At 40.1% G+C, this 16383-nt stretch overlaps 1 pseudogene; it reads left to right on the top strand.

Annotated features, from left to right (window-relative positions):
• LOC127429689 (S-adenosyl-L-methionine-dependent tRNA 4-demethylwyosine synthase TYW1-like) overlaps window positions 1-15635 on the top strand; it is a 122842-nt pseudogene extending 107207 nt beyond the window's left edge.
• The last annotated feature ends 748 nt before the right edge of the window (window positions 15636-16383 follow it).

Here is a 16383-nt window from a genome sequence, read left to right as displayed (position 1 = left end):
TTCTCTCACAAAAAAATTATGTGCAAGTGTTATATGGCTTTTCAATATCCTTTTAATGATTTGCTATTTGTATTCTGAAATCAAGTACCATAAATGTATGCATGTGATTCTATTGCAAGTTTTTCTCTTCTGACAATCTCAATTGCACCCAGTGGAGTGTTTCACTTTTTTTAAAAATGCCATGCCTTGGTGTGGATGCACACTGTTCTCATCTGTTTTGCTTTTTCAGCTATTTTCAATAAGCTCCTGTGTAAAAGCATCTTAGACCTTTTGCTCATATAAAGGGATAGTTCACCCAAAAATGAAAATTCTCTCATCATTTATGCACCCTCTTGCCATCCCAAATGTGTATGACTTTCTTTCTTCTGCAGAAAACTAATTATGATTTTTAGAAGAAAATTTCAGCTCTAGGTTCATACAATGCAAGTGAATGAGTGCCAAAGTTTTGACGCCCAAAAAGCACATAAAGGCAGCATAAAAGTAATCTATACCACTCCAGTGGCTAAATCCATATCTTCAAAAGTAAGATGATAGGTGTGGGTGAGAAGCAGATCAATATTTAAGTCATTTTTTGCTAGAAATTCTTCTCCCTGCCCAGTAGGGGTGATATGCATGAAGAATGTGAATCACCAAAAAGACAAGAAGAATGTGAAAGTTAAAGTGGAGGTTGACTGATCAGGGAGGAGAATTTATAGTTAAAAAAAGACTTAAATATTGATCTGTGTCTCACCCACACCTATCATGTCGCTACTGAAGTACTGGAGTTGTATGGATTACTTTTATGCTGATTTTAGGAGCTTCAAAATGTTGTCACCCATTCACTTGCATTGTATGGACCAAAAGAGTTGAGAAATTCTTCTAAAAACCTTCATCTGAGTTCAGCAGAAGAAAGAAAGTCATTCACATCTGTGATGTCATACGGGTAAGTAAATGATGAGAGAATAAAACATTTTGGGTGAACTATTCCTTTAACTCAACATTGTGCTTTTTCATGCTTTTTTAATTTACTCACGTTCATATTGTCCCAAACCCATGTGGAATACAAAATATTTGAGGCAGAATGACAACCTCAGTCCTCATTAACTTTTACTGCATCTTATTTCCATTCAGTGAAAGTGAATGGTGACTGAGGAGGTCAGTCCCTAACATTCTGACTAACATCTCCTTTTGCGTTCCATGAAAATAAGTCATATGGGTTTGGAACAACTTGAGGTTGAATAAATGAGTAGACAGTAGTGAGCTGCCTACTGCCTACATAAGCTGCAATCAAATCCATTTCTGTGCTGTTTACTTCCTTTTGTTTGACATGTTCCTCATGCTTATTATCTCGATTTCCAAATATCCCATTAGTTCACCTTCCTTTCTCTCTCCAGCCCTGGAGAGTTCTCTCAGACATAATAAGGGACTCTGATTGTGTCTACCTGTATACTTCCTTTAGAACCACTAATAATATACCTCCATTCATCTCTTGTCTTATCATGCACAGCTACAGAGATGATTGTGCCAAATGAGCTGCAGTAGTGGAGAATCTTAGTCAGTGTAAGTGCCCAGAGCAAACATCCACTCAAGCCCGCACAAGCATGAGAAGGTGCTTGGTTCTCCACTGCCCTCTCCTCGATGAAGAGGTTTGTGTTTTGTTGGTGGTCAGCCTGAAAGGAGGATGATTGTGAGCCCTATGAGGGAGGAGTGGCAAGATGGTAATGTCGACAACAAAAGACAGAACGCGTTCTTGCGCTAAAAAAGCTAGACACAGCACAACGCTTAGAACAGAATGCAGGTGTCTTGAGATGCAGTTTTTAAACTTGACTTGCCATCTGTAAAATGCTGCATGCCTGCGCGAGATGCTGAGAAAAACAGCGAGATGTGGTGCAACCGTCAAAGACGCCTGTCTAACGCATGATTACAAACCAATAGAATTTCAAAAGCAGCGTAGACAGACACAAAAACTAATCTGTAGTCAATGGCCCCTAATAAAGCTATTTTTGAGGACTGGCTCATGTCGTTCCAAACCCGTGTTTCTTCAATGGAACACAAAATTAGAAATTTTAAATTATGTACTGGTCACTCTTTTCCATGCTATTAGAATGAATATGGGACTGGAGAGTTCAAGGTTTTAAAAAGGACATAAAAGCCCCATAAAAGTAGACTATATGACTTATGCACTATATTCCAGTCTTCTGATCGCATATGATATCTTTGGGAGAGAAATGGACCAAAATATAAGTTGTTATTCATTGAAAATCTTGACATTCACCCTAGCTCTCATTAGTGCATTTAGTGGGAGTTTCTGAGAGAAGTACCAAAATTCAATTTACAAATGAATCATTCTTTCAGGTCAGATCTATTTAATAATTAGTTTGATCCAGTTTCAAAAACAGTCTGAGTGATTTGTTCACAAAAAGCTAGTCATACAGGTTGAACAAATGGCATGAGAGTAAGTATGAATGCAAAAACTTGTTTGGTTTGAATTTCTGAATTTTGAAGCATGTACTGGTTGCTCTTTTTCATGCAATTAGAATTGATAGGGACTGGAGATTTCAAGCTTCAGAAAGGACACAAAATCACCATAAAAGTAGACTATACGACTTGTCCACTATAGTCTAAGTCTTCTTAAGGCATAAAAAAGCTTTTGGTGAAAAACAGCCAAAATTTTAAGTTGTTATTCACTGAAAATCTTGACATTCACCTTTGCTTTTTTTTTTGGTGCGTTTGTGAGAATTCACGAGAGAAGTAGTGATTTCCGCTTTAAAGAAATGTTTCTGTTGAGCTGATCTTTTAAATGAATTGGATGATTCATTCATGAATAAAGTCAGTCATACGGGTTTGAATGAATGACATGAGAGTGAGTTAGTAATTACAGAATTTTCAAATTCCCCTTTTTTTTCTGAGTTCTCTTTACTTCAGTGCAGTGTTGTGAATTCCTGCTCACCCAATTCACCAATCAGACTGTCCTGCTACAGTTGAAATTTAAATGACAGTGTGACAAAGCCAGTGCTGAGCCTTACAGATGAACATTCTTTCCTTTGGGTCATGCATGCATAAGAACTCTCTTTGTATTGCCTGTGACAGGCAAATTTCATTCCTAAATGAAAAGGCATTGAAGTTTGATGTGAAAAATCATTCCTCACCGCGTCACCACAGACCGCGAAGGGACTCGCCCTCTGTTTGGCTCAGCCGTGACTCACAAGGGTACTAAGAAGGGCCATTGTTGTTGTAATACGAAGCAAATTTTCACATTGGACCTTGGAGGGCCACCGACAGTATTTTATTGCATTGACTTTGTTTAGCTGCTGCCTTCATTTTCTTTCATTCCAAGGTTGCAAACATTCCTCCCTTTGTCTGCTGTATTCTTGAAGAGGTAAGACCTCTGAATGAATTTACAGCTCTTTGCTGTGTGGTGTTGACAGCTTATATTCTCATAAAGTTAGTGTGTGGCATCCTCATAAAGCTTTCCTCTCTTGCCGTGTTCTGATCGGGATTAAACAAGGATTCTATCAGGAGTTTTAACAGTAGAACAAACCAGATTTTTATATTTTCTGAAGATAATGTGCAGAAATCACTGCTGCAGTACTGGGGAACTGTGTTTTTGCTAGATGACTTTTGCTAGACTTCCTGCCACAAGTCAAAAGAGCCCACCCCCAAGTCTCGACAATATTCTGGCTCGAGTCCCTCCTTAATGTAAGAATATGGCATGATTTAGTCCGTTTTATCATCCACTAGACAAATATCATCTGATCATTTAGTAAAGTAACAGCACACCTCTCCTTGACAAGCCGCATGATTTCAGTGTCATTCATGTCTGTAACACAAATTGTGAGGGACTAAAAGTCTTTAGATACCATCAGGATTAATTTTCAGGTTTTTATTTTAGTCATAATTAAAGTATTTTGTCAAAAATGTCCATTAAATTTAGTATATATTTTATCATGTCATATTCATAAATTTTAGTCAACTTTATTCTGATTAAATAGCATATAATTTTAGTCGACAAAAATAACATCTTATTTATTGATGCTAGTATATAGTATGTTAGTAATATAGACAGTAATGTGCAAAATGCCAAAAATATATCAAACTGACAGACCAAATTTGAACAATATTCAAATATTTTGGAAACGAGGCGCCTGTATGCCTTTAAGTGGCATCTGTTCGCTAAGTGGTGTTCTTCCCGACGGAAAGACCCCCAGAGATGCACAGTCGGATCGGTGCTTTCCTTCCTGCAGGAGAGGTTGGAAGGGCGGCTGTCCCCTTCCACCTTGAAGGTGTACATGGCCGCTATAGCTGCACACCAGGACACAGTGGATGGTAAGTCCTTAGGGAAGCATGACCTGATCATCAGGTTCCTGAGAGGCGCCAGGAGGCTGAACCCCCTCCAGACTGTGCCTCGTTCCCTCATGGGACCTCTCTGTAGTTCTCAGGGTCTACAGAGAGCCCCCTTTGAGCCTTTGCAGTCAGCCGAGCTTAAGGCACTCTCCTTGAAGACTGCCCTCCTGACTGCGCTCACTTCCATCAAGAGGGTAGGCGACCTGCAAGCATTCTCTGTCAGCAAAATGTGCCTGGAGTTCGGTCTGGACTACTCTCACGTGATCTTGAGACCCCGACCGGGCTATGTGCCCAAAGTTCCCACGACCCCTTTTAGGCACCAGGTGGTGAACCTGTGAGCGCTGCCCCAGGAGGAGGCAGACCCAGCCCTGTCGTTGCTGTGTCCGGTGTGCGCTTTACGCATATATTTGGATCGCACACAGAGCTTTAGGATCTCTGAGCAGCTCTTTGTCTGCTTTGGCGGACAGCGGAAAGGAAGCGCTGTCTCCAAGCAGAGGATCGCCCACTGGCTCATTGACGTCATAGCTATGGCATATCACGACCAGGACGTGCCGCCCCGGTAGGGCTACGAGCCCATTCTACCAGGGGTGTAGCAACCTCCTGGGCCCTGGCCAGGAGTGCCTCTCTAACAGACATTTGCAGAGCAGCGGGCTGGGCAACACCCAACACCTTTGCGAGGTTCTACAATACAAGCAGATAAGTCCGGGTGTATCACTTGCACATAGCGCCTTTCACCTCCCCTGAGCTGAAGATGTGTGCCATTAAGTCCGAGTAGTGTTCACAAACTATGTTCCCTGGTTGACTTCCTCCGAGCCCTGTGGCAGTCGAGTTTTTGGATAGACTTGCTGCCGGCCCAGTACACGTGCTAACTAAAAGCACTGTTCTGGGGTAGGTGCTCCGCATGTGGCAGTTCCCTGTAGGTAACCCCATGCGATGTATATCTTCCGCTAATTCGTTTTCCTGTTGGCAAACTGCGTCTTCCTTGGGCAGAGGCCCCTCTGCCACAGTTTCCATGTTTGTAGTAACTCCTCCCCTGTTGGGTAGGACCTACCATGAGACTTCCCCACATGACATACTTCTGACATAGCTCGGCAAGACCATGTGACGTATTCCCACTTAAATATCCCCCCTCTCTCTGGGTGAGGTGTGGTCTCTGCAGTGTCCTCCCCCTGGGAGGGACACCCCCCGACTAGACCTTGTCAGCCCAGTCAGATAATCCCCCTCTTTTTTTATTGAGTGGAAAAAAAGAGGGGGAAAAGAGGCCACGACTGGGCTAGCCTGTCTCTATCTTTTGGGCAGTCAACTTGTCCACAAAAAGGGCCATTCGACACTCATAACTATGTTGGGGGAAGTTACGTGTCGGCCTGGTGCACTGGCTACGAGGCACACAGTTGTCTGCCCGTCACACACCGCCATTTCACATAAAACAGTTCAGCTAGCTGCGGCATTTTGTATAGGGACCCCTAGTGTCACTACATCGACACAACGTCAAGTGAGTGACAGATAGGGAACGTCATGGTTACTTGTGTAACCTCTGTTCCCTGATGGAGGGAAGGAGACATTGTGTCCCTCCTGCCACAACACTGAACTACCCGCTGAAATGGCCAGACCTTGTCTCGGCTCCTCAGCATAAAACCTGAATGAGTTGTTGCACACCAGCTCCTTTTATACCCGTATGTCCGGGGGAGTGGCATGCAAATACCACTTGCCAATTTTCATTGGCCTTTTATCAAAGACCAGAGGTGTCTCGGGCTCCCAAGAGTGACCCCTAGTGTCACTACATCGACACAACGTCTCGTTCCCTCCATCAGGGAACGGAGGTTACGCAAGTAACCATGGCGTTATAATGTTACATTTATGTTGTGGATAGTGTTGATTAATCTCACATAGATTAATCCGTGAAGTAATTAACCCATTAGTAAAGTTCACTGTACAGGTGTTTCGCTTGTGCAGTTCAGGCAGTGGAGAAATCCCCAACATACCCAACTAAGACTGGAATATTTGAATTAGTTCTTTCTAGTTTTTTCTCTCTTATTGTTAGTGCATTGTCAATATATTGCAGTATTATTTTTTTCTCAACATATTTTACACATGAATTTAACATTATTAAAACCATTTGATTATCTTCATAATGCATATTTTTCATCTTCGTTATTGTTGACAAAAAAATAAAATAACCAAAAAATTGTCAATGAACATTTTTCTCAGTAATTTCTTTGACAAGATTAACACTGACTACCATTATAAATATTAAGTAGTTTGTAAAGAAGATTTGTCTTTTAAACACATTGTATTTTAATAAATCCTTAGCTACCATTTTTAATATTCTTAAATTTGTAAATAAAATTAGCAGTCTTGCTGTATCTGCACCAGCTGCCAAATTGTTTAGTACATTGTTTTGGCAGAAAGACTGAAGAGGGCCCATAGCACAACATACTGTCCAGACCATCATTCATTTCAGGTGAGGTGCACAGTGTTTAGGGGCTGCAGTCTGTGTTGGTGTCACGAATGCCGGCGAAGTTTCCTCAATCGACCACCGGAGGTCTCACTGAATATTAACATTGAACTACACTTCCCAAGTGCCCACATGCCTGGACTGATTATCCTACACCTGCCTCATATCACTCAGACTATTTAAGCCAAGAACTGCTAAGTTTTACACTAAGCTTGATCTACGCTGCGCATACAACCTCATTCGCATTCGAGAGGGGGATGAGTGGAAAACTGCCTTTTCTACCAGCAGCGGGCACAACGAATATCTCGGTATGCCGGTCGGACTGTCCAATAGTCCATCTGTGTTCCAGTCGTTCATAAATGACATATTCAGAGACATGCTTAACCAGGGCTTAATTGTATATATAGATGACATCCTGATTTATTCAGACACCCTGGAGGAACACATCAAGCAGGTCCGGGCAGTTCTGAAGCGTCTCATGGAACACCAATTGTATGCCAAAGCAGAAAAATGTGAATTCCACCAAACTTCAATTTCCTTCCTCAGTTATATCATCAGTCCAGAAGGGGTGTCTATAGACGAGGGCAAGGTATGAGCAGTTCTAAACTGGCCTCAACCCACTACTGTAAAGGAACTACAATGATTCTTAGGAATTGCTAATTTTTACAGAAGATTCATTCGAAACTTCAGCACTGTTGCCGCTCCACTCACCGCCATGACAAAGGGAGTTAATACCAGTCTTCGCTGGTCTTCTGACGCCATCCAAGCCTTTAATGAATTGAAAAGTTATTTCACTTCTGCTCCTGTTCTGCATCATCCTGATCCCAATGTACCTTTTGTGGTTGAAGGAGATGCATCAAACACTGGTATTGGCGCTATCCCCTCTCAATGCCAAGGTAATCCTCCTAAGCTTTTCCCTTGTGCATACTACTCACGTAAACTCTCCTCTGCTGAACAGAATTATGATGTGGGCAATCATGAACTGTTAGCCATGAAAGCAGCATTTGAAGAATGGTGACACTGGCTGGAGGGGGCCAGACATCCATTTTTGGTATTAACCGATCATCGCAACCTCGAATACTTGTGCTCAGCCAAAAAACTAAACCCCAGACAAGCCAGATGGGCACTATTTTTCACTCGTTTTAACTTTTCAATCACTTATCATCCAGAATCAAAGAACATCAAAGCCGACTCACTATCCAATCAATTTGACTCCACTCCTCAGAATCCCTCTCCAGAACCCATCATCTCATCCTCCCTGATCCTAGCTCTGGTCCAGTGGGACATCATGTCTGAAATCTCCCAGGCACATGCACAGAACCCGGTCCCTCCAGAATGTCCGCCCAACTGAACGTTTGTGCCACCTACTCTGCGAGAAAAGGTAATCTGCTGGGTGCACTCCTCCACAAGCTCTGGCCATCCAGGCATTACTACCACAGTAGGATTGTTAAGAAATCGATTCTGGTGGGAGACATTACAGGCAGACACCAGTACATTCGTGAATGCTTGTCACATCTGCGCTACAGCAAAAACACCCAGACAACTACCGGCAGGGTTGCTACAACCTCTACCCATTCGACAATGACCTTGGTCCCACATCGCCATTAATTTTGTCACCGATCTACCCATCTCCCAAGGTAACACCACCATATTATCTGTCATTGATTGTTTTTCTAAGGCATGTCGACTAATACCCCTGTCTAAGCTTCCATCAGCCTTTGAAACCACAGAACATCTTTTCCATTATGTGTTCCACTATTATGGTCTTCCTGAAGACACTGTCTCTGACTGGGGCCCTCAGTTTACATCAAGGGTTTGTACAGCTTTCTTTCCTTTGGACAGGTTATCACCCCCAGTCTAATGGCCAGACGGAACGTCTGAATCAAGAACTCACCAAATTCCTTCTCAAGTACTGTCAACAGAATCAAGCCGACTGAAGCCGCTTTCTTCCCTGGGCAGAATATGTGCAGAACTCGATCCTCAAACCCTCCACAAAATTGACGCCCTTTCAGTGTGTTCTGGGGTTCCAACCCCCTCTATTTCCATGGTCTGGTGAACCATCTGATGTACCTGCTGTTAACGACTGGTTTCAGCGTAGTGAGGCTGTTTAGGATCAAGCTCATGTCCATCTACAGCATGCCATCAACAGGGGAAAGGAACAAGAGGACTGCCATCGTCGTCCCAGTCCCAACTACGTTCCACAGTGGGTGTGGCTTTCAACCTGGGACCTTCGTCTCTGTCTACCTTGCAAGAAGCTCAGTCCCAGGTATGTGGGTCCATTCAAAATCCTAAGACAAATCAATCCTGTGTCATATCGCCTCCAATTACCTGATAATTATCGTATTTCTGTCATGACCGCCGGTGAAGATTCCTCAATCAAAGGTCTCACTCACCTGAATATTAACACTGAACTACACTTCCCAAGTGCCCACATGCCTGGACTGATTACCATACATCTGCCTCATATCACTCAGACTATTTAAGCCCTATGTGTGTGTTCATTCATTGCGAAGTCTTGTTTGCCCCGGCTACATTTCTGAGCATTATTACTTACTCTGTTGATCTACCCATGTTTGACTCTGCTTTGGATTTACCTTGTACGATTCTCTGCTGCCTGCCTATTACTGTGTTTTGCTGTTTTGCTGCCTGCCCCGATCCTTTGCCTGTTTGATTACGTTACTGCCCTGTCTCTATTGTTGGTTGCCCTGGTTATTTTACCCAAGCCTGTTTGTACTCTGAACTTGTTGTGTTAATAAACCGCACATGGATCCCACTCAGCCTGAGTCAGTGTTACAGCTGGGTGATGTAGCATCTCAAACCACATTTTTATACTGGCCTCATATGCCTAGTGCTCCCAGTTATCTGCACAGAGGCAATTTTACAAATGAATGGGACTTCAAATTACACTCTCTGTCATTGGAATGGCCATCTGATAGTGTGGCTTATGGGGATCATCTTGTACTCTTTAAAAAAAAAGAAAAAAAAAAGAAAAAAAAAAGGGCTTCCGTTTTCCCACTCTTCTCATATACAGCATCTAATGTAGTCTTGTCTATCCGTGCAGTGTTGGACAGTGTTTGGGGAAACTAACATACTTTGAAACTGTAGCTTGCTAAGTTGCTCATAATTTAAAGCGTTCCAACTACAGTGAAAGTACCCTTATGAAAAAGTACTTACTATACTACAAGTTCCTCACAAACAAATGCAAACTATATTGAATCTGTATAATTGTAGAAATAGAATCAGTAACACTTTACAATAAGGTTGTATTTGTTAACATGAGTTAACTACAAATAGTTAACATGAACTAACAAGAAACAATACTTGTACATCACTTACTTATCTTGGTTAATGTTAATTTCAATATACATTAATACATTTTTCACGTTAGAAGTTGTATACGTTAACATAAGTTCTTGCATTATGAATTGTATGAATGAACTGTATTTTCATAAATTAACATTAACCAAGATTGAATTGTTAATTCATGTTGCTTAATGCACTTACTAATGTTAACAAATACAACCTTGTTAAGCATTAACCATAATCGTTTCAATTACGAAATTATCAGATTAGATAATTAAATTGAAAGAGCAGTATTTATCTGACAAAAATCAAGGCAGAAGTCAGTTAATCTGATAGCAATAAACCTATTATATTAATAAATATATAATAAACAACTTATAAAAACAACATATATCTGAATCAAAAACAGTTATAAACAGAAGATCTTAATTAAACATTTATTTAATCACAAAAAAAGATGTAAAATGCCAAGCTAGGAATGCCGGGAACACAGCCGAGTGATGATTAAAATAAATCAGTGAATCATTGTTTTTGTTTTTTTTACCATCATCAACAAACCAGACTTCCTTTACTATTTTTGAGAAAGAGGACATTCAAGGAGAGCACTTTTTGCACACATTATTGTTCAGCTCTCTCAAGTGTAAGGCTGTTTGCACAAAATAAACAATTTAGTAGCGTAACTATTTTTAGTTAGTTACTCCTCAACACTAATGTTTGAATGTGAATAACACAGGAGCCAAACCACATTTGTGCAAGAATGACAAGGAGGGATAGAGATCTCGAGGGGTTGGGCAGAGATGAGTAGGGCCCCATGGGAGCCCTCATCTACTGACTTTTGAGTTTCTGTGAGGGGCCGTGGAGTTACTCTGTTACGAAAACATACAGTTGAGGAGGACACGTCCCCAGAGGACTGAACTGCTCAAGGCCTTCCAGAGTGACTGCAGAAATAGCTATTAGGTCTACCTCTAGGAAGCTTCAGTTAAGCAGATAAAAAGAAGTAATATGGCACAAGGACAAACCTTCCATCAAAAAATCAATCTTAAAAGAGTTCTAAACCATGAACCAAATCAACCTGCTCTGAGGTGTATCACAGCACTGCCAAATTTGATTTAAAGCAAAAAAAAAGTATTTGAAAATTGGACAAAAAGACAAAAGAACAAAACTGTACTCAACGTCTTTAATGAAAGCATGAGTTACAATCCCATGAATCATTGCAAATTACGTAATCTAATTATGCAAAAATATAAAACAATTGATTTGAAGTTGTTGACTGTAAGTATAGAAACAAGATATTTTAAGTTTATTGCAAAATATTCATATACATTCAAATATATAAGTAGTTTGAGAGTGAATGGAGACCGACTTGATTCTGTCATTCACAGTGCGTCATGGAAGTGGGCAGTCGCTGCTGGGCTTTTTTGCCACACTTTGCCGCAATTCTCTGATTGGTGATAGTTTACCTGCAGGATCAAGGGTAGTGTAGTTCTTCACCAGAAATTGCATTATTAAACACAATTTAATTATTTTTTTATTTTATAATGTGGACGTACTGTATACCATTTATTAACAACCTCAGAGCACATGGCAGGTCTGTTTTTAAATGTTTATAAATTATTATTCAAACTCAATTTGCCTATGGAGAAAATTAATGGGATTTTTCTTCCGGAACCTGACCGTAGTGCTCTTCCAGTAGTTCTCTATGTGGTTTAAGATAGTTTGTTCCTGGAAAGTGCAATGAGACAAGCAGATGTAAAAAAAAATAAATAAAAAAAAATTACATTTACTCTTTAGTCTCTTCTGTCCAGACCACAACTTTGCTGGAGTTAAGTAAGGGACAATGTGCATTATCCCACTTGTTACTAAGTGGATATTTACCAAATTGATTTGATTTGATTTATAAAAAAATACACCACAGAGTGAAAGAAAAAAAAAATAATAATGATGACATGAAACAAGCACAGCAATGTATGAAGTCATTGCCTGGGACAGCAGTCAATTACACCGTTTCAGCCATTATACAAATATATTTGACCGCAGAATGCTGCAATTGATCAGAATCAGAATTCAAGGAATAGTTTTCCCAAAAAAGAAAATTCTGTGTTCGTTTACTTTACCCAAGTTATTTCAAATCCTTACGACTTTCTTTTCTTATGCAGACAGCAAAAGGAGATGTTTTAATGAAAATCACAGTCCGTCTTTTCATGATATTGACAGATGAATGCTTTAAAAATTATCCAAAAGTATCATAAAAAGTAGTCCATGTGACTCATGTGTCAAATTCGCAAACGATTGTTTTTAAAAGACAACATCTCTTTTGTGTTCCGCATAAGAAAGAAAGTCATACAGGTTTGGAATGACATGATAATTTATGACAGAATTTTTCTTTTTGGGTAAACTATCCCTTTAAGTGTTCCAGGGAGCCATTTAACAAGAACCTATACCATGTTCTTTCTTGTTCCTCTGACCTGGTTCTTCAAGTCTAGACTACAAAGAATATCTCTTTCAGTCTTGAAACATTATGGCTGAAAGCAAAATGTCTCTCATCTAAAGCCCTTTCTCCTGACCACAGCCTCCAACAACCCAGCCAGACACTTAGAATAAAGCACCTCAGAAAGGTCTGTAACATATACTAAACCTGAATTGATTTTGTGGCAACGAGGAGGTCTTAGAAAGAAAGACATAGTGAGAGAGAGGGAGAACAGCAGTCGGTGCCTCTAGCTTGATTATATCACAATGCTGAGCATGGATCACAGTATAGTGTCTCATCAGTGCAGTGTGAAATGTAATCAGTGCTGCTCCCCACTATGACTCTTTACCCTCGTGTGGTAGAGAATTGTTTGCTTGCACTGATGGAAACTGATTAAATATATGGTTTTGGAAAACAAGCAGAACTAAGCTGTGCCTTCTCCCTTGTTCAGAACAGAAGCTTGAAATTCTAAATTGGGTATGATTGATTAAAACAGAAGGTATGCTTGAAGGTCTGGCTGTAGACTCATGATCCTACATCTCAACAAGAAATCATAACCAATGGGTTAAATTGTGTATTTTTTATCTGAAATACTGTTGGTAGAAATAATCCAAATTAGGTTATTTACTGTTATTGAGATGAGACTCTTATTATATACATGTTGTTGAGACTGTTATTGAAATGTTCCAGACAGGGCACAATTTCTACTGTCTGTTTTAACCCGTCACAGACTCTTGTTATAAATGGTGCACTTGGTATGGCTTAACTTGTACGTGTCTGTGAGTGCACAAGATGGTAGGGTGTCCAGTTTGTCCTTTAAACAAATAGTTCACCCCAAAATAAAAAAGTTCTTTCATAATTTACTGACCCTCATGTCTCTCCAAACCCGTATGACTTTCTGTCTGACATAGAACACAAAATTTAAATTTTTAAAATGTTTTACTTTTCTTTACACCATAAAATCAAAGTGAAGAGTGACTCCGGGCTATCAAGCTCCAGGAAAAAAAAAAAAAAAAGCATCATAAAACTACAGTAAATATCATTGATGCAACTCATGCACTATTTTGAAAGTCTTCTGAAGCTATGCAATCACTGTGTGTGGGAAGAACACACAGTAATTTAAATTTAGTCATGAGAGGTTTGATGTTATTGACGTGACGCCATATTTTATTTGTGCGTTGTTTACGGGAGTTGATTAATGATTTGATTTGAGAGTGAAATATAATCATTCACTTTTCCTCATGAGTGCCACTTCTCCAGCCACAATGTGCACTTGACACGGCCATTTGTGAACTTCGCAGTGAACTAGTACCCCATAATCTACAGACTGATCACTTTGTGAATTCGACAACAGTAGGTCAAAAGTTCTGCTGCTGAAATCAGTTTGTTCTTACCAAAATTTTAATCTCTGCACCCCAGTGGCCAAAGTTGGAATAGTTGGCATGCACGGACACTTGTGAGCTCGAGTTACCAGGAGAAATGTCCGCAGAGTGGCGCCAGAAGCGAGGAGTATTTTTAGTTGTAAATTATGTAATACAGTCAACAGGTGTACATATTTTATGAACCCTACTCCCTAACCCTAAACCTAACCGTAAGTGGCGTACAAATGTCATTTTAAAGCAAAAATGGGACCTCCGAATCACTCTCCATTGTTTATGTGAATGTGATTACTTCCTGGTTCCTACGAGACCAAAGGCTGCGTCTCTGAGGTTGCTCACGCAATACGCTATCTATGTGGTGCACAGTTTACTTTGGCTTGGGATAAGGCCACAGAAAATGGTCTTTAAAATAAAATATCTCAGCTCTGTGTGCTCCGAAAGCAACTTCCATTGCCTTTTTCCTTTCACAGTCTCACCAATGTCTTGGTTTTCTGTGGGAGAATTTTGCCCAGTTGGCAGCGTATATGCTTGGAAAACACCATCAGGCCTCATTAGTCAAAAAGGGTGACTTGCCTATTTCAAGCCTCAGCTGAGTGACCATGTGCGAGAGTTATTCAACACAGAGCGAGCACTCTATCACCTGTTATCTTTCCCGTTTTCTGCAGTTCAAAGTGGATGGTGAGTGGTGGACGTGGATTGACTACGAGCGCTTCCAAGAACTCATTCAGGAATTTGAGGAGAGCGGAGGTATCAAGAACTTCTCAATGATGGAATACATGGCCAAGACCCATAGCTGGGCTGTTTTTGGAGCAAAGAGAGAGGGTTTGATCCCTCGGACACATGTTTCCAGAGAAAGAACAAGACCAAAGATATTTCGGGGTGCTGATGTTGAATACTCGTACCTTTTCTCTTTAAAAGTCTGTTGAGGAATGTATATTTTTAATATGTGGAATAAATCACCTGACTTGATTTGACTTTTTTGTTTTTATTATTGTAGCAAACTTTTAGTTTGTTTCTTTTTGTTTTTTGTCATTGTCATAATAATAATTTCATTCTGAAGTCCTGTTCACTTTGATCTCTGGGTCTAATAGCTCTGTTAAATGTACAGACTAGAGGACGAAATATTCCCTGGAGAACCAATGAACCTTTCTCACCTGTGCACTGAGTTCACCTTATAGGACTGTAATTGTCGGCAGTGGTCAGTCTTTCAGGAGTTTGTAGTAAAATTTAAGACCTAATTTACCCGTACTACCTTAGGGCCTAGATTTAGAGAGAACAAGAGGCAAGAACTGCTAAGAAAAAGATATGACTCAAGTTACCTACATTAATGAATGTGTCTAAAACTGTGATTTGTGTGTTGTTTTTTTCGAGTTCTAGAGGGCAGTTGAGTCAGATAAGCTTTTTAATGGAGCAGTTCTTACAGGTATGTCCATGATACAGCAAAAAGCTATTTGGAATTAGAACTGCCCCATATACAGCTCATTAACAACCCCTAAATGTAAAACTGCAAGTCTTATGCCCTCTACAAGCCATTTAGATATTTAAATAGCTTTGACAGATTGCAGTGAAGTCAAGTGTTGCTTGAAAATGATTTTTATAAGATTATAATTTTATAATTCTTTGCTTTTTTCTTTTTTTCTCTTTTGAGAGATGTTATAATGCAATTATGAACCTGTTGTTTGTCCTTAACTGGACTGTGGGGTGCAAACGTGTCTACAAACTGCAAATGTTTGTTCATGTGCATACAGGGGTGTAACAAATTGTTGATTTTTGTTGTATCTGCTTTTTTGGTGTTTTAATAAAATCATCTTTATGAACTTGAGTAAGAAAAGGGCATTTGAATGTTTCGTAATAGAAAGAAATACGCTTGATGCTGAGTGAAATAGGTCATAGCCATTTCCTAAGCTCTGCTCTGGAATAAAGCTGAAATCTTTGGTCTTCAGTGAAGGATGAAGTGTATAACATTATATCCAGAGAAGGCTCATTGGTCCCTGCTTGCTTTCCCTCTGCTCAGAGTAGAGTCTCAAACTCAAAAAGTAACTACCAACCCTATAATAACTATTTATCAAGAGCAATCTTTGTTGCACCAAATTTGATAGGTTTTTAAATATGCCTGTTCAGCCCCACCTGCCTAAATTGTCCATGTCTAACCTATTATATAAAGCCATCTTTCTCATCTCAATGCTATTATACCACTTTGATATTTTTGATAACTGACAACAGCTGCAATCATTGTCTTTAGGTTATCTTGCCTCTAGATTTAGGCACAGTCTGTGTCCACAGAGAGCAATTACAGCTGAGAGTTTGCCACACTTTTGATCTCAGCCTTTAAAGTTTCTTGTCTCTTAGTCGAAACAAGTGACAGAAAAGGTATTTATTTTGCACCACTGTAAAAATGTGCAGGACAGATCCAGGCTAATGTAACATGCTGTCTTCCTCATGTATTTCAGTGAATT

This window comes from Myxocyprinus asiaticus, chromosome 39 (assembly GCF_019703515.2).
Source record: "Myxocyprinus asiaticus isolate MX2 ecotype Aquarium Trade chromosome 39, UBuf_Myxa_2, whole genome shotgun sequence".
In the NCBI taxonomy this organism is placed as follows: Eukaryota; Metazoa; Chordata; class Actinopteri; order Cypriniformes; family Catostomidae; genus Myxocyprinus; species Myxocyprinus asiaticus.
This window is presented reverse-complemented; position numbering and strand designations above follow the sequence as displayed.